This window comes from Benincasa hispida, chromosome 6, assembly GCF_009727055.1.
Source record: "Benincasa hispida cultivar B227 chromosome 6, ASM972705v1, whole genome shotgun sequence".
NCBI lineage: Eukaryota > Viridiplantae > Streptophyta > Magnoliopsida > Cucurbitales > Cucurbitaceae > Benincasa > Benincasa hispida.
In genome coordinates this window covers 76,654-97,037 of record NC_052354.1, presented here as the reverse complement: position 1 = coordinate 97,037, position 20,384 = coordinate 76,654, and the positions used below count along the sequence as shown (strand labels likewise).

The window sequence follows — 20,384 nt, the reverse complement described above, 5'->3', positions numbered from 1 at the left end:
TATAATTTGTTATAATATATAGTATGCATGTTAGGGTTTTTTGTATTTAATATAATGGTTATATTAAATATTGAATGCCTTTATGTATGTTGTGGATGTTTATCATGTCTAAAGTTTTATAAATTATTATAAAATTGGGTTAGACATTTAAAATCCATAACATAGAACAGTCGCATGCTCACATAAGTTAACCACTTGTTGTAATAGTTAAAATAGGTCGTTAAACTTGTAAAACTAGGGTTACAAACTCAACAGGTATATAATTATACGACTTTGACCAAAATGTTGATGAGTCTTCTGTTTACAAGAAAATGATCAACAGTTTAGTAGTTTTCCTAGTGTTGTATGTAGACGATATCCTATTCATTGGGAATGATGTAGGACTACTGACTACAGTTAAGAACTGGCTAGCGACCCAATTTCAAATGAAAGATTTGGGAGAGGCTCAGTTTGTTCTTGGTATACAGATCTTTTGGGATCATAAGAACAAAGTGCTAGCACTGTTTAAGGACTTGTACAATGATAAGATGTTGCTCAAGTACTCGATGCAGAACTTCAAAAAGAGCCTACTACCGTTTAGGCATGGAGTTACTTTGTCTAAGGAAATGTGCCCTAAGATGCCTCAAGAGGTCAAAGAGATGAGATGGGTCCCATATGCATTTGTCGTTGGTAGTTTGATGTATGCGATGTTATGTACAAGACCTGACATCTACTACGTTGTGGGGATAGTCAGTAGATATCAGTCTAATCCAGGACAGGGTTATTGGACTGCCATCAAGAACATCCTCAAGAATCTTCGAAAAGTGGGGGGCTACATGCTTGTGCATGGATATAAGGATTTGATCCTTACTGGATACACGAACTCTGAATTTTAGACTAATAAGGTTTCTCGAAAATCTACTTTAGCATCAGTGTTCACTCTTAACAGAGAGGCTATAGAATGGAAAAGCACTAAGCAGGGGTGCATCGCTGACTCCACTATGGAGGTCGAGTATGTAGCGGCTTGTGAAGCTGCTAAGGAGACTGTTTTGCTCAGGAAGTTCCTGACTGATCTGGAAGTTGTTCCAGACATGTCTAGGCCCATCACCCTTTATTGTGATAATAGTGGTGCTGTGGCGATTTTTCAGGGGGAGCCTAGGAGTCACAAACACGACAAGCATACAGAGCAAAAATACCATCTCATCTGCGAGATTTTGCATCGAGGGGCCATGATAGTCACGAAGATTGCTTCAGAGGACAATGTTTTCTAATCCATTTACGAAGACTCTCACGACTATAGTTTTTTAGGGTCACCTACAGAGCATGGGTCTACGGGACCATCCGTGGCTGGACTAGAGCAAGTGGGAGATTTTATACTGGGTCTTTGTGCCCTAGTTTATTGTGTTTGTACTTGTATTTATCTTGTACACCCCACTAGCTTTAGGACAAGTGGGAGATTGTTGGGGTTGATGCCCTAAATCTCAAAGGGTCTTGTAGTTTGTAAACAAGTGTATGAACAAACATTTGTGATGTAATAATATGAGTATTGTCTTCACTATTGCCTATGAAATATGAGATATTTTTGTTGTATTAACCATAAACCAATAAACTAAGATCCCTGGTTATTGTTGTAACTTAAGCATATATGTGGAGACATACAAGTGGATCATATCTTAAGTGATAACCTAAATGGTCTGTAGTATATGGATGAAAGGAGGGAAACCTTATTTAAGTGACATTACGGATACAACTTGTTTTGTAGATGTTACAAGTATTGTAAAGTACTAAAATGGTCTAATCCTGATCATTCATGTGGAGACATGCAAACGGACTATCCTATAACAAGGAGTTTGTATAAGACTAACCACGAAATGTTTAGTCTCATTATATAACGCTGTTCATGACAGAGATTTTCATTTCACTAGGATGACCATAGGAACATGACCTTAATCCTGAGTGAATTGGGAACTCCTGCCTATGAGGGTAGTCCTTTGTGGATTTTCATTTCAATAGGAGTGACCAGATCGCCGACTCAAACCTACCACTTTGCGGATTCGTTTGATTGGGGAGCTGGGAACTCAGCTACACAAGACAGAATTCACTTCTTCCCCAAAGTATGGGTAAGTAGATAGATTGCTTCCTTAAGGGCTGATTGTGGGGCTTGAACAATGTGGTACCACACCTTCTCATGGCCCAAGAAGTGTTCACTCATAGTAGTGTTGGGATTGGTGTCCTAATTCTCCTGGAGTCTCGTTGGTTTGTAAAGATACACATTGTTTAATGAATAAAATAAGTGTTATTTAATTCTAGCATTTACTCATATCCAATAAACAAAGCTCCTTGGTTATCTTATGTGAACTTAAGCATGTATATGTGCTATACGAGTGGATCATGCCTTAAGTGATAACCTAAATAGGTCTGTAGTATAAGGATTAAGATGAGATGCCTGATCCTAGTGACACTACGGATACGGCCAGCTTTATAGACGTTTGCAAATGTTGTAAACTACTACAGATGGTAGATCCTAACCATTCATGTGGAGACGTGCGAGCGGGGGTATCCTATACAAAGAGTTTGTATAAGACCTAGACCACGAGATGACTAAACTCTGTATATAACGCCATTGATACTAGAGACTTGCATCTCACCTAAACGACCATAGGTGACACGACCTCAATCCTGAGTGTTTTGGGAACTCCTGCCTTTGAGGGCGGTCCTTTGATTAGTATGGGTGAGAGTGGCCAGATTGCCAACTCAAAATGCCTACCTTTTTGGGGACTTGTCTGATCTGGGAGATGGGAACTCAATCCACAAGATGGAATTGACTCATTTCCTGAAGCAGAGATAAGTAGAGAGATTGCTCCCTTACGGGCAGATTCTGGGGCTTGAACATAGTGGCCACAGCTTCTCTTTGGTAAAGAAGACTCAGTCATAGTAGGACTATGACTTATGTTCATTAGAGAGATCAGTGGTACTTAAGGAGACAGATGTAACTACACAGGCATAACGGTTATTGGCCCGGCTGTATTTACGAGCGATCTGTGAAGGGTTGTCGCACTGCTGATTGGTTAAGAAAGACACATAATATAACTGTGGTATGGAGAGTTCAGCTGTCAATCTTTAGTGGAGTGCCTGGCAGTTAATGGATGGTGGATCTCGTGACTAAAGAGTTTAGTCAGTTATTCACGTACCGTTGAAGCTTCGAGCTACAGGTCCATAAGGTCCCCTTGGTAGCTCAATGGATTCAGTTGAGGATCAGTTCTTGGTGTTGATTTGAAATGTTCAAATTGAAAAGAGGTATTTTGATTATATATGATATAATCGGTTTGATGTGTGAGATACATCTAGTGGAGGATTTGATGTAAATGAGATTTACATTAAGTACCATGGAATAGAAAAAGAACTATGGTTTGTATGTTTCATGAGATGAAATATTAAAACTATAGGTTATAAATATAGTATGATAAGTTGGTTATCATTTATATTTATAATAATATTAATTATTGGATAATTAATTCTTTTTCTTTAATAATTAATTGAGTGGGGGTTATTGGATTCATGGTAATCGTGAGTTTAAAAGGAAAATGGTTTTCCTAATTTTAGTATGATTTACAAATTGTTGAAAAGTTTTTGTAAAAATTTTTTGGAGTTTTCTCTCTCGCACAAAAGAATCTCATGGTAGTTCGTCAAGTAAATACAGATTTACTAAATGACGGTTGGGCGAGCTAAACGATCGTGCAGTGGCGAGCTAAACGATCGTACAGTATTTACCAAACGATCGCATAGTTTTGCTAGCGATCACTTGCCCAAAGTAAACGATCGTGTACTGTCTATAGACGACAGACCTAGCTAAACGATAAGCTAAATGATCATATAGCTTTTGCTAAACGATCTCTTAGCTTTATCTAAATGATTGGGCATCGACCTATATGATAGGTCTTCGCCATCTCCCACTTGCCCAGTCGTGTACACGATCGGTGTTTCCTCCTTCGTCTACCTCAATCCAAGTCCGAACAGAGCCCACCCTCTGGATTCTCACACCGAGAATACCAAGGTAGCCTTGTTGGTGGTGTCATACTCAACTCGATACCATCGACATTTTCTGGAGGTCGTTTATGCTGTTGCTGAGGAGTTCGTGGCCAAGGCGATCGTTGAGGATGAGCGTGAAGTGTTCGTGCTGTGTGGCGGTCGTGTAGATCGAGCATTCGAGGTTGCTGTTGTTCGAGCGTTCATGCACAATGGAGCGTGGAGATGCATCTACAAATGTTCGTAAAGTCCCTTTGTGCATTTGTAGTTTCATGCTGTAATTTCTATATGAATTGTATAACCGCTTGTTTGAAGTCGATTGTAAATATATTGTTCATTTATAATTGTGATTTGAAATAATCTTGTTTCCACTGCTCATGGAAATCTCGGGATCCGATTTCCTTTAAGTAGGACTATGATGTATTGTTCATTAGAGAAATCAGTGGTACTTAAGGAGTTAGATGTAACTATATGGGCAAAACGGTAAATTGGCTCAGTTTTACTTATGAGTGTTTTTTGAAGGGTCATCGTATTGTTGATTAGTTATATCTGATGGACATAGGAATATATTTGTAGTGCGAAGAGTGCAGCTGTCGGTCTTTAGTAGAATGCCTGACAGTTAACAAATGGTGGATATTGTGATTAAATAGTTTAGTCAATTATTCACGTACCGTTGGAGCTTCAAGCTACAGGTTCATAAGGTCGCCTTGGTAGCTCAATGGATTCAAGTTGAGAATCAGTTTTAATTGTATATGATATAATTGATTTTATATATTAAATACATTAATTGGAGGAATTGATATAAATATGATTTATATTAAATAAAGGAGAAAAGAACTATGGTTTATATATTACATATGATGTGATATTAAAACTATAGGTTATAAATATAATATGATAAATTAGTTATTATATTTATTTATAATAAAAACAATTATGAGATAATTGTTTGGTTGGTTACTCTCCTTTAACCGTCACATGTGGGAAGTTACTATCAGTTTTGATAATTGATGGATAAAAGTGAAAAAGGTTTTCAGTTATTTTGGAATCGAAACACATTGGATCGAGTGAAAGAAAAAGCTATACGATAGCCCTTTGAGAGAGTGAATGATGAGTAAGTTTACTATATGATAGCTTCTCGTTTACTAGACGATCGAGTCCCCAATCTATACGATGTCTTCTCGTTTACTAGATGATCGAGTCCCCAATCTATACGATAGACTTAGCCTTTTTCCCACTTCTTCAATCATTTAACTCGATTATATACTTCCTCCTTCTCTCTACCAAATCCACACAGAGTCCACACCTCATGGATTCTCACACCAAGAATACCAAGGCAACCGAGTGGTGGTGTCAAGTGTTGTTGTTCGAGGGACGAGGATTGAGTCTTACTCGATTGAGTTCGAGGATCTGACAGTTCATGAATTGCTCTGGTTGTTCGTTGCGTTTATACTCGTGATCGAGTTTACTGGGACGCGTGACTGGTGTAGATCGAGGGAATACTTGAATAAGAGTTTTTCAAAGGTATATCACTCGATTTCCTTTGTTTTAATTGAAAGCATATTGTAATTTACTTTATAATGCATAACTGTGGTTGTATGTTCGTAAATGCTTTATTATTTCACAATGGGTTATCGGAACGATCTTGCTTATGCTCAATGGTTCTCTTGAATAAGAGTTCCTTCAGTTTTGTCTAAGGCGGGTTCTAACTAGGCTGGGGTATTTAAGCTGACAAAAACGGAACACCCCTACCTGGGAACCTACCTAGAAAGGTGAATTAGATAGATTTGATGCATGCATGCAAATTTGATGATAGTCTGTTAAAGTGTTTAGTGAGACCGACTCAAACTTGTTTAATTATTAAAAGCAAGAGTCGTTTTTTGAGCAAATTAAACACTCACTTAGTTAAAATCAGTACCTGGATTTACTAAGTTAATGAATCCCTAGCTAGAACATTCAGTAGGAGTTACTTGGGGTATTTGATACTTCACGTAAACCTCTACACGTTTCTCCTTAAAAGTTTACACCGTGAGATCTATCCTCGGCCTTGAGGCACCCTGGGAATGTCCCCCTAAAGGATGGTGTTTAGGTAGGTCAATACCAAGGTAAATGGAGAAAATGTTCATAGTAAGTGGGAACGGGACGTGTGAAAACATATACCACGATCTCTCTCATTAGGTTGGATAACGTTTTCGTGCATCACCTCGAGGCACCCTGGAAGTATCCCCCCAAAAGATGGTTGTATTTGCACAACTCCTTATCTGATCTCCTGAAAAGGATAGTGTTGCTTTAGTCTCTCGTCCTAATATGCTTTTTCCATATGGTGGGTACATTATGGCAAGACTCTAAGGCCTAAAATGAGGGACTACACTTACGCGGAATTGTTAAGGTTGTTAACAAATTCTGGACCGAACAGTGGTAACTATTAGAGTCAGTTATAAAGAGTTGTTTTTGTCTAATGGTTGAGATGTCTCATCCTAGTGAAGGGACATTTGATCACCCCATCAGTGACTTTTGTCCTATCTCGCTGGGGCATCATTGCAAAATAGATATCACTTAGGGTACAATAAAACTATTTTGCTAAAACCTAAAATTGGTATTAAAAGTGGTAATCCAAGTAGACTCATTAAGTTTGTTCTTGTTTTCAGCAACTTTTAAAATGACAACCACTACTTTAGCTTTATTAGTCGCCAACAAACTGACCGGCGATAACTACGCGAGTTGGAAAAACACGATAAACACTATACTTATCATTGATGACCTCCGCTTCGTCCTTATGGAGGAGTGTCCTCCTATTCCACCTCAAAACGCTGCTCGAAATGTTCAGAAGTTGTATGAGAGATGAACACGAATGAATGAGAAGGCCCGAGCGTATATCTTGGCCAGTCTGAACAACGTTTTGGCCAAGAAACATGAGCCCATGATCATTGCATGTGAGATCATGAAGCCTTTGAGGGGAATGTTCGGACAACCATCCACATAACTCAAGCATGACACTCTTAAGTTCATTTTCAACTCCAAAACGAAGGAGGGAACCTCTAACCATGAACATGTTCTAAATATTATGGTCGACTTTAATGTGGCGGAGATGAACGGGTCTCGCATCGATGAGGCCATTCAGGTTAGCATAATTTTGGAGATGTTACCAGAAAGTTTCCTACACTTTGTAAACAACGCTATTCTAAATATGGTTGATTACACCCATAAAACTCTCTTGAACGAGTTGCAGACATTCCAATCCTTGCTGAAAAGCAAGGAGAAGAAGGTTGGTGAAGCAAATGTTGCTTCATCATCTAAGAAGTTCCATCGAGGTTCGACCTCTGGAACTAAGTTTGTACCTTCTTCTTCCAACACCAGCAAGTGGAGGAAGAAGAAGAAGTGTAGTAAGGGGAAAGGTAAGGCACCTGCTAACCCACAACCTGCCGCTTCACGGGGTAGATGACCAGTGTTGGTTGACAAGGGAAAGTATTTCCACTGCAACAAAGACGGGCACTGAAAGCGGAACTACCCACGTTATTTAAAGGAGAAGAAGAAGGCCAAACAAGGTAAATGTGATTTACTGGTTTTGGAGACTTCTTAAGTGGAGAATGATGATTCTGTCTAGATTATAGACTCTGGGGCCACTAACCATGTTTTTTCTTCATTTTAGGGGATTAGATTCTGGAGGCAGCATAAGGCTGGTAAAATGACGATGCGAGTTGGCATCAGGCACGTCGTCTCAACTGTGGCAGTGGGAGGCCTCCAGTTGACTTTACATAATAGATTTATCATTTTGAATGATGTTTATATTATTCCTGAGTTAAAGAGGAACTTGATTTCTGCTTGAATGTAAATACACCCTGAACTTTTTGGTTAATGAAGTGTTTATTATGAAAGATGGTGTGAAAATATGTTCACCTAAACTGAAAAATAATTTGTATGTGCTAAGGCTGTTAACAACAGATATCCTCCATAACATATAGATGTTTAAAACTGCCGTAACTTAAAACGAAAGACTTAAAGTTTCTTCTAAGGAAAATGCCAAACTTTAGCACCTTCGTTTGGGGCACATTAATCTCAATAAGATTGAGAGGTAGGTGAAGAATAAACTTCTAAACGAGTTAGAAGAAAATTCTTTACCTATGTGCGAGTCATGCCTTGAAGGCAAAATGACTAAAAGACCTTTTACTGGAAAAGATTATAGGGCCGAAGAGCCTCTAAAGTTAGTGCATTCAGACCTTTGTGGTTCGATGAATGTGCGAGCCAGGAGAGGCTACAAGTATTTTATCACTTTTAATAATGATTATTCAAGAGGTTGAGGAAATGAGACAGGTCTCTTATGCATCTTCTGTGGGCAGTTTGATGTATGCAATGTTATGTACTAGGCCTGAAATCTGCTATGTTGTGGGGATAGTCAGTAGATATCATTCTAATCTAGGATAGGGTCACTTGACAGCCGTCAAGAACACCCTCAAATATCTTCAGAGAACGAGGGACTTCATGCTTGTGTATGGTTGTAAAGATTTGATCCTTACAGGATACACAGACTCTAATTTTTCAGACTGATAAGGATTCTCGGAAATCCATTTTAGGATCAGTGTTCACTCTTAACGGAGAGTTGTAGTGTGGCGAACAATTAACAAGGATGCATCGCTAACTCCACCATGGAGGCCGAGTATGTAGTGGCTTGTGAAGCTGCTAAGCAGGCTGTTTGGCTCAGGAAGTTCCTGATTGATCTGGAAGTTGTTCCAGACATGTCTAGGCCCATCACCCTTTATTATGATAATAGTGGTGTTATGGCGAATTCCCGTGACCTCAAAGTCATAAGCGCGACAAGCATATAGAACGGAAATAACATCTCATCCGAGATATTGCATCGAGGGGACATGATTGTCACGAAGATAGCTTCGTAGCACAACATTGTTGATCCGTTTACGAAGGCTCTCACAGTTACAGTGTTTGAGGGTCACCTGTAGAGTATGGGTCTACTGAACCGACTGCGGTTGGACTAGGGCAAGTGGGAGATGTAGTATTGGGCCTTAGTTCCCTAGTTTATTGTTCTGTGTACTTGTAATGTGATTATCTTGTACACCCCACTAGCTTTAGGACAAGTGGGAGATTGTTGGGGATAATGCCCTAAAACTCGTAGGGTTCCGTAACTTGTAAACACATATATGAACAAACAGTTTTGTGATATAAAATATGAGATATTTTTATTCACTCCAGTCTATAAAATATTAGATATTTTAATTGCATTAACTACAAACCAATAAACTAAGATCTATGGTTATCATTGTAACTTAAGCATGTATGTGGAGACATACAAGTGGATCATGCTTTAAGTGATAACCTAAATGGTCTGTAGTATATGGATAAAGGAGGGAAACCTTATCCTGGTAACACTACGGATACGACCCACTTTGTAGATGTTACAAGTGTTGTAAAGTGCTACAAATGATCTAATCCTGATCATTCATGTGAAGATATGCGAATGAGGGTATCCTATGCAAAGAAGTTTGTATAAGATTGGACCACGAAATGTTTAGTCTCGTTATATAACGCCGTTCATGACAGAGACTTTCATTTCACTAGGATGACCATAGGTAACATGACCTTACTTCTGAGTGAGTTGGGAGCTCTTGCCTATGAGAGCGGTCCTTTGATTTGCATGGGTGTGAGTGGCTAGATTGTCGACTCAAACCTACACTTTGAGGATTCTTCTGATTGGGGAGTTTGGAACTCAGTTACACAAAACGATTCACTCCTTCCCCGAAGCAGGGATAAGTAGATAAATTGCTCTCTTAAGGGCTCATTCCAGAGCTTGAACAATGTGATGCCACACCTTCTCTTGGCCCGAGAAGGTTTTAGTCATAGTGGGACTATGATGGATTGTTCATTAGAGAAATCAGTGGTACTCAAGGAGTTGGATGTAACTACAGGGGCAAAACGAAAAATTGGCCCAGCTGTATTTACGAGTGATTTTTGAAGGGTCATCGTACTGTTGATTAGTTATATCCGATGGACACAAAAATATATCTGTAGTGCGAAGAGTGCAGCTATGAGTCTTTAGTAGAATGCCTAGCAGTTAATGGATAGTGGATATCATGATTAAAGAGTTTAGTCAATTATTCACGTACCGCTGGAGCTTCAAATTACAGGTCCATAAAGCCCCTTGGTAGCTCAATGGATTCATATTGAGAATCAGTTTTTGGGTTAGTTTGAAGTGTTCAAATTAACAAGAGGGAATTTGGTTATATATGATATAATTCAATTAATTAAATTATATATGATATAATTAATTTAATGTATTTGATACATTATTATTTGATTGGAGGAACTAATATAAATTTTATTTATATTAAATGCTAGAGAAAAGAATTATGGTTTATATGTTGCATGTGATGTGATATTAAAACTATAGGTTATAAATATAATATGATAAAGTAGTTATTGTATTTATTTATAAATAATTAATTATAAGATAATTAGTTATCCTTTTCTCCAATAACCAACTTAATGGGAAGTTTTTATTCAGTTTATGGCAGCCGAATGGATAAAAGTGAAAATTGTCTTCATTTTTCAATAGACACACATTCAATGTGGAAAAAGAGAAGCAAGTTATACGATAGCTTGTTGAGAGAGTAAACGATCAAATGAGTTTTACTCCATGATAGTTACTTGCTACTAAACGATTGAGTACTCAAGTCTATATGATAGGCTTATTCCTCCTCCCACTTACTCGATCGTCCAGTTCCTCCTTCCCTCTTCCCAAATCCAAACAGAGCCCACCCCTCCTAGATAATCACACCGAGAATACCAAGGTAGCCTTATGGTAGTGTCGAGTTTCGTGTTTGAGGGTCGAGGATCGAGTGTTGCTTGATTGTGATTGAGGATCTACCAGTTCCTGCTGTTTGTTGATTTTCTCGTTGCATTCGTGTTGTTGGACGCATTGGTGTTGGATCGAGAATAGAGGAGAAGAAAGAGTTCTTCAAGGGTATGTTTACTCAATCCTTTGTGTTTTTTACAAGAAGCATGCTTGTAATTTATCCTTGATGAATAACTGTTGTTGTTTGATTGTAAATGTTTTGTTCTTTCACAATGGGATTTGGAACGATCTGCTTCCGCTTATTGGTTCTCTAGATTTAGAGTTCCTTCAAAGGTATGATCATAAAAAAAATATGTATTCTTCCTAAAGCTTGTTATAAGTGGATACACTTAAGCTATAAGATTTCAAATCAGTAAGTGATTACAACTTCACATTATTTAAAATCAGCTCAAAACTATTGATATACTGAGAGAAAGTTAACTAATTATATACTAGAGAAGACATTTTCTACATTTCATGTCTCGAATAAGCTCCTGCAACAACAATATCGAGAGAAAGGTTTTAAACAATATTCTGAACTAATTTCATGTCTTCTCGTGACCAAACAAAATAACGAGTTATTAACGATAAATCATGAATCTCGACCAACCGGGATGACACCATTCCCTGAAGTAAATGCTGTAAATTTTAATAATAATTATGGTCGAGGTCGTGGTTGTGGTCGAGATCGAGGTCGGGGTCGTGGCAAAGGAAGAAATAATTATTATTTTCATAGTACTCATTCTAATCATTCGAATTTCAAATGAACCACACAAAATGATGATCACAAAGGAATTGTTTTCGTATTGTTTTCGGTAGTCTCTCGACCTCTCCGAGAATTAATTTCTTCTCAAGAATTCCCTTCCCTTCGCTTAGTCATCCTCCTGTTTTGGTAGCATTGGGAATTTAGAGACTTCTAGACAAAACAGTTCTTCTCACAAATGACTACGTGGATGGGCATCATTAATTTCCATACCCTGTTGCGCCATCTGATAGTTACCGAAAGTTCAATGGATTTGTAACGGTATGGTCTTCAACGACCGTCAACTGAATTTTTGATTTGACCATTATCGAATTTACGTCCCATCACGTTTTATTACATTAGGCCACCGCCTTTATGTAAGGTCATCACACGATCATCTTTGAAGTACCCTTGGATCACCAACTCAAAACGCACTATCGCCTTGTTCCTGCACAGGATAACTCCGTTTAACTGTTTTTATGCGATGAGAGTTAGCGATCGCAATTTTTCTTTTAGTTTGGTGCATTCAATCGTAATATTGCCTATTCACCATCGCTTTCTCCCATTGTTTTAATAATTTGAGCTTTAATAACTTGTATTTCTACTAGTTATCACACTCTCAAATTTAAAACAATGCTTGCCCTCAAGCATAAACTAAAGATTTCTTAAAATTTCAATCGCCTTTACCCTGCCTAGGCTTCTCATGATGCCTTATTCAAACCACTGAACCGTTGTCATTATTAATTTCTATCCTAATCTCTTCCTAAAATATTTCCAACCTTTAGGGACCACGAGCTTGATCTTCAAAAAGCCTTTACTCATTTCCCAGGACATCGTATGATTTATTTCAAATTTTATCAAACCAGGGTGTTCAAGTGGTTTTGGCCTTCGCATGATTTAGATATTAATTTTATGATCTTGCACTGATTCGAGTGCCCAGCCTTCATTTTGGCTTGCCCCCATGGGTGTCATGCGGACATCCAACTACGAGCGAGGCGCTCTTTTCAGTCAAACTCATGCCCATCTTTTTATTTGGCAGCAGAGTTGCGATCACTTAGCTTTTGCGTTGATCACGATTCCCACCTTCGTTTTGGCTTGCCCCCATGGGTGTCATGCGCACATCCAACTATGAGCAGGATCCGACCTCAATGTTATATTATTATTATTATCTTATATTTTTTTTCTTTTTTTTTCTTTTTTGAAATGAAACTCTATCAAGGCTAAAAATAACAAGGCTGAAAATAACACCACCCCAAATTTAAAACGCAGCAATGTCCTCATTGCTGAAAACGAAATAATTCATGCGATGGACTCAGAAAATTTTGTAAAAATAGTTTTGAAGTAAAGCTGACAGACCAACTAAATTTTAGAAATGCTTTGTGAATTGAATGTCCTGAAACTAATCTGGCGCTAGTTCATGCGATAAAAAAAGAGGCATATATTTCATCATTGAAGTCGTAATGGGCAAAGGATGAATGCGGCGATCAAATAAAGCAATAAAAAATTCAGAATGAGCTAAACGAGAGAGAATGCAATAGTAGAATTCAACAATATTAAATTGAAACTGAGAAGTATAAGAATTGAAATAAAATGAGGCAAGGAGGGACACAACCCCCAATTTTAATTTTCGCTCGCATCATTTTGATCGCAATAAACAAGTGCGATGGAGTGATGTGATGGGCTTAAAACACGCGATCGATTGAGCTTTTGAAAGATAGTACGGAGAAAATAGTTGACAATCATAAAAAGGAGTAATCATGCAGAAAGTAAAATAGATTCTTGAAAGAAAAACAAAAATGATACACAAAAGGATATACTTCGTCCTTGATGAATGTATGTCTCTTATCATCGCAAGGACTGAGTGTTTCTTTTTTATTCTGGCTTACCCAAGTCAGTGGAGGTTTTCTCGCATTGGAAATCCCCTCCATGGTACAACTTTACTCTTTTCCCATTCACTTTAAATGCATTGGTCCCATCTTCGTTGGTCACTTCTACCACTCCATGCGAGAATACTTCCTTGATTATGAAAGGCCTAGACCAACGGACTTCAATTTTCCAGGAAAGAGACGCAGCCTAGAGTTGAACAACAATACCCTTTGACCTGCCTTCAGGTTTTTCTCGCAAATACGCTTATCATGTCATCGCTTGGTGCATTCTTTGTAAATTTTGGAATTTTCATACGCTTGTAATCTCCACTTGTCCAGCTCTAGTAGTTGAAGTTTTCTCTCTTCTCCTGCAGCCTTAAGATCAAAGTTAAGTTTCTTAACTGCTCACATTGCCTTATATTCCAGTTCCAACGGTAGATGACAAGCCTTTCCAAACACCAACGCATATGGTGACATGCCTATGGGTGTCTTATAAGCAGTCTTATATGCCCACAAGGCATCATCTAGTTTCATGGCCCAATCCTTCCGCAATGGGTTTACCACATTCTCTAAGATTGTTTTTATTTCTCTGTTAGAAACCTTTGATTGTCTGTTTTTTTTAGGGTGATACGCGGTCGCGATCTTATGGTGGACATTATATTTGATCAACAGTTTACTAACAATGCGATTCACAAAGTGGGTCCCTTCGTCACTTATTATGGCACGTGGGGTGCCAAAACGAGTAAAGATGTTTTTCTGTAAGAACTTAGAGACTATTACAGTATCATTTGCAATGCATGAAACAACTTCAAGCCATTTGGAAACATAGCAGATAGCCAATAGAATGTATTTATGACCATTTGACGATGAAAATGGTCCCATGAAATCTATTCCCCAAACGTCGAATAGATCCACCTCCAAAATGATGTTCATTGGCATCACATTTTTTTTGAAATGCTTCCAGTGCGTTGGCACTTATCGCATTTCATGGAATATTCTCGTGCATCTTTAAACAGAGTGGGCCAGTAATACCTACATTGCAAAACTTTGTCCTCCATAGGGTGTTTCATGACATTGAAACAATAGGTGATGGAAAGAAGTTTCTGGAACACAGAGTCTCAAAATATAGTCTGGTCCCCTTTTGTAGAGATTTGGATCGTCCCGGTAGTAAAATTTGCATTCATGTATGAGCCTTTTCTTTTGATGGGATGTGCAGTTTTCAGGAAATTGTTTGCAGACCAAGAAGTTGACAATATTCGCATACCGAGGTAGTTTTTCAATCTTAACAACTGCTCATCAAGAAATGAAGCATTCACCACTGATTGGATGCGATCCACTTCTGGATTATCTAATCGCGATAAATGGTCAACGACCTTGTTCTCTGTTCCCTTTCGGTCGATTATTTCCATATCAAATTCTTGGAGTAAGAGAACCCATCGGATTATTCTAGGCTTTGCATCCTTTTTTGTCATCAATTATCTTATCGCAGAGTGGTACGTGTGGACTATCACTTTTGACCCCAACAAATAAGGTATGAATTTTTCAATCGCAAAAATCATCGCTAAAAGTTCCTTCTTGGTGGTGGTGTAATTCGCCTGCGTGGAGTTTAGCGTTCTTCTAGCATACACGATGGGGTGTAACATTGTCTTTACCTTTTGTGCCAAGACTGCCCTAATCGCATATCCGCTGGCGTCCCACATCAATTTGAATGGCTTCGCCTAATCAGGTGCGATCAGAATTGGCGTTGTAGTTAAAGCGTCTTTTAGTGTTTTGAATGCAGTGAGTCAGTGTGAATCGAAATCAAAGGGTCTATCAGCTTCCAACAATGCATTCAAAGGTCAGGCAATTTTGGAAAAGTCCTTCATAAACCTTCTGTAAAATCTCGTGTGTCCTAGGAGACTCCTCAAAGCTTTCACATTCGCTGGAGGTGGAAGTTTTTCTATAGCTTCAATCTTTGTTTTGTCCACCTCTAACCCATTTCTTGAAACCTTGTGCCTAGCACAATTCCTTCCTTGACCATAAAATGGCACTTTTCCCAATTCAACACTAGATTAGTTTCCTCACATCTTTTTAGTATTCTCTCCAGGTTTTGCAGACAAATTTCATATGTTTGTCCATAAACTGAGAAATCATCCATAAAGATTTCAATCGAGTCTTCAAGGTACTCGGAGAAGATCGACATCATACACCTTTGAAACGTACTGGGTGCATTGCATAATCCAAAAGGCATGCGACGAAAGGCGAATGTTCCATATGGACATGTGAACGTGGTCTTTTCTTGATCCTCTGGTGTGATCATAATTTGGTTATGACCTACATACCCATCAAAGAAGCAAAAATAGTCATTCCTCGTTAATCTGTCGAGCATTTGATCAATGAAAGGCAGGGGAAATGATCTTTCTTTGTCGCCACGTTGAGTTTCCTGTAGTCCATATAAATCCGCCAACCCGTGACAGTCCTCATGGGGATCAATTCATTGTTTTCGTTAGGAACCACTGTCATCCTACCCTTTTTGGGAACACATTGCACGGGATTGACCTACGTGCTATCTGCGATAGGGTAGATAATGCCAGTATCTAACCATTTGATGATTTCTTTTTTGACAACCTCTTTCATTGCAGGGTTCAGCCTGCGTTGAGGTTCTATTGAGTGCTTCTTATTTTCTTCAAGCCGGATTCGATGCATACAATACGTCAAACTATTACCCTGATGTCTGTGAGCATCCATCTGATCGCTCTAATATTTTTTTAAAAAAACACTGATTAGCGCGATTTCTTTTTCTTCAGGTAACGTAGAGGATATGATGACTGGTAAGGTTCCATTCTGGCCGAGAAATATGCACTTCAAGTGGGTTGGTAGAGTTTTTAGTTCTCGTGTAGATGGTTGCTCTAAGGAGGGCTTTTGTGCCTTTCTTTCTTCATCTAAATTCAACATTTCATCATTCTTCAACATTTCTGTTATTGCATGGCAAGTCTCAATGGATGCTGTCACATCCTCTCTTTCTTCATTCTCTTCTTCGGACTCCCAATTTTCAACGTAAGTTTGTTCATCATCGAATCTGATAAGCCTTCTTCATCTAGGAACTTCATTGCCTTGATAATATTGAACCTAAGCTTTTTTCCGTTGACGCTCATTGTGATTTCTCCCTTGTGCACATCTATTTAAGCACGACTAGTAAACAAGAATGGTCGTCCCAATATGATTGGAACATCTTTATCTACCTCATAATCTAAGATAATGAAATCTGCAGGTACAATGAATTTGTCTATTGTTACCAAGACATCCTTTAATTTTCCTTTAGGGTGCACGAAGGATCTATTGACGAGTTGAAGAGCCACCATTGTAGGTGTTAGCTGTCCCACATTCAATCTTTTGAAAATTGAAAGGGGCATTAAGTTTATGCTTGCCCCAAGATCGCATAATGCTTGACCAATATAGATTCCTCCTATTGAATAAGGTATTCTAAAACTTCCTGGGTCACGCATCTTTGGTGGAATTATAGTGTTGTATTCTTATGTAAATCACGATGGGACAGAAAGCTGATGACGGTCGAGTCCGAATTAAGTTGACAAGATGCTAACGAACTACTATAGCAAGTACACTCAACTTTATAGTGACAAATATTCGACGCATCAGATAGAAAATTAATGCCATCCCATCAGTGCAATCATAAGAGAGAAGACGCCTTTCACCCCGAAGCTCTATAAATACCAAAGGAAACCTTTAGAGAAGGGGTTCGTCTGTTCGTCCAAGTTCGGATAGTTAGATAATTTTCCCTTAGATAGAATAGCCTTGTTCATAGTTTTCCTTTTCACTTAGAAGGCGGAGCAAGAAAGAGGAAGAGACGTCGAAAGGTCATGCTGGTCAGCTCGAGAGAGAACCCAGAGGCGTGGAAAAGCAGAGAGAGGGCTGACTCTCGCGAGAGCGAGACTATCTTTTGAACGAGTAGAGAAGAACAGTGTAAAAGCCTTGGGAAGCAAGAGATTGCTACCGGGCTCTTTATTCTCATTTTGCATTGTTATTTTGTATTTCCCTCTATATCTATAAAATAGAACTTGCTTATCTACATTTGTTCACTCTCTTAAAAGCACACATGAGTAGCTAAATTTGTCGAATGGGTTGAGAAGAACCAAGCTAACATGATCTAGGATCTTCATTGCATGCGATTATCTTGTTTTATGCTGCGCCCAACATCCCTTTAGAGCTACTCGAAAGAGTGTCTAAAGAAAGAAACTAAGACTTGAGAGAGCTAGGTTAGAATCTAGATTGAGAGAGCAAGATTAGATCTGCATAAGCGATAGATAAGAACTTAGAGATAAGCTCTGTTTGCCAACATGCATCGCATGCATCCTAGAGATAGGTTATGATATTATGCAGTCGCCTTATTTATGTGTGTGTCATTTGTCAGTGCATAAATAAGAATAGAGGCTTATGTGTAGGTCCTATAGACTTATCGCATATATCACATGCGTTCTAGACTAGAAGCCATAGCATTTGCATTGAGAGATGATTTATGTGTGTTGCATGATCGCATAACATGAACGCAATCCTAGAAAGTATTAGCTGAACCCTTCTCAACCCGTTCCCCTGCATATTCATCGCATCTTCCGTATTATCAACTCTTTTTGTAACTCTGCTGCATACATTTATTTTATACCACAGTCAACAACCCAAAACATCTATTTGATTTATTGGTTACCGTAAAGTCTTCTTAAAAATTATCACCGCATACCGTTTTTCTTAGTCCCTGAGTTCGACCCTGGACTTGCCAGGAAACTCAGTAGGGTTTATACTTGGATTCTGTTGAAAAAACTTTTTGCACAACGCATTCCCATCACCATAATTCATTCCATTATTTCATCACATAAAATAACGCATCACGCTGATACTGGCCTTCATCGTTATGTTTCTTTTTTAGTCTTTGAGGAAATGAAGGTAACTGCACTTCGAATGTTTCCTGGTCTGGAGCTTAGAGGTTGTCGCATCTTCTGGTTCCTTAGTCTCGGACTCATTTGATTTAGTCTGTGATAGAGACTTTTTCGATTCAATCGCAGGTTGCTCTTTTGACTCAGTCTTGCGAGGCTCCTTTTTGCCTTCTATCGCTGCCTTTCTACTCCTTAGGGTGACTACTTGGTAATGTTCTTTCCCGACATTCCCTAGATTGCGTAGAAGCTCGGTTGGGCTAGGCAATATCTCTTGGGGTCTGTTCTTTAGCTCTCCCACAATTTGTCCCATTTGAATTTCTAAATTGCAGATGGATGTAGCTTGGTTTTGAAGGACTGTTTCATTCTTTTCGATGTATTGCCTCAACATGTTTTGCAGAGGTAATGAGGATGGTGGTTGAGAACTGCTAACTTACTGTTGTCCATTAGATCTATGGAAAAACATTGGCGGTCTCTCTCTTTGAGTCACAAGCTGACTGCCTTGCTGTTGGTTGTTCTTCTAAGAAAAATTCGGGTGATTTCACCACCCCGGGTTGTAAGTGTGTGAAAAAGGATTGTTTTTGACAAAGTAAATTGATTGAGGATTTCGTGGGCATTCCTCAAAAGAATGTGATTCTTCACATAAGACACAGTTGGTGCTTGTTTGCTCTATCGCATTGACTTGCCCATTTCGAGCTTCTGAATTGTTTAATGTGATGCCTTGCAACAAGTTTACCATTGCATTCATCTGATTTTGTAATGATGTGATGACACCATTACTCGAATTACCTTCTCTGGACTTTGTTCTTTGATCGCTTTCTTGCCAATCTTCATGGTTTTTTAAGATGCGATCAAGAATATTCTTTACTTCATCATATTTTGTTTTCCAGAAGACCTCCTGCTGCCGCATTGGCAGCTGTTTGCGATGCAGAGTTGAGTCCATGATAGAAAATCTCCATTTGAAGGCAATCCGATAATCCATTGTGTGGGCAGTCGCGTACTAGTCTCTTGAATCTCGCCCATGTGTCACTGAGCGATTCATCTTCTTCTTGTTCAAAATTGGTGATCAAGTTCCTTCTCCTGGAATTTTCTGTGGGAGGGAAATACTTCTTTATAAATTTCTCCACAACTTGTTCCCATGACGTTATCTCTCTTAGTTCGAGATAGTATGCCCATTTTCTCGCTTTATCACATGGTGAAAATGGAAATAACGTGAGTCGAACCTCTTCTGGGGAAATATTAAGGAACACAAAAGTGTTGTAAATTTCAATGAAGCTTCGTAGTTGGGCGTGCGGATCTCCACCACGTTGTCCTCCGAACTATCCTGCTGTTTGTATCATTTGTAACATTACTGATTTCATCTCGAACCTTGATCCATCCAATGCTAGTCTCATGATTTCTGGGGAGAAATCATACAAATTTGGTGACGCATAGTTCCGGATGGGTCTATTGCGATCATTTGTCAGTAGAATGGGATTTGTCATCATGTTATTTTCATTCACTACTCATTCTTAAGGTTGTTCAGCCATTCTTCGAGCTCTTCCTTGCCGTTTACGTCTGTTTCTCTACCTTTTATGAAAAGTTCTTTCAATCTCTGGGTCGTACATGAGCTCAGGAGTATTTCTTTCGCTCATACAATGCTTGTTTCTTCCTTCATAGGAGGAATGGCAATATTCCAAAGGTCGAAAGCTGCAAAGATCAACGAGGTTTGATGTTAGCGCAATCTATACCGTAATCCCCGGCAACGGTGCCAAAAACTTGATGCGTTGAGTTATCATGTGATGAAAGGATGTGTGGATGCATTGATTTATCACGTGATGGAAGGATGTGTGGATGCGATGATCATGCAAGTTTTCCTAATAAAGACCAAGTATAAGCCTTCTTAGGGTCCTGGTAAATCCAGGGTCGAACGAAAGGATTAATAAATAGATATGCGACAGACTCTCTGATCTTATTACGATGGTGATTAAGAAGTAGATGATGATTTAACTTTGATTTTCTAACAC

General features: G+C 38.8%; 1 non-coding gene across 1 annotated transcript; it reads left to right on the top strand.

Annotated features, from left to right (window-relative positions):
- The first annotated feature begins 19,353 nt into the window (after positions 1–19,353).
- Positions 19,354–19,460, top strand: LOC120080623. Its single transcript, XR_005482577.1, has one exon. It is a non-coding gene; the product is annotated as a small nucleolar RNA R71 (small nucleolar RNA).
- The last annotated feature ends 924 nt before the right edge of the window (positions 19,461–20,384 follow it).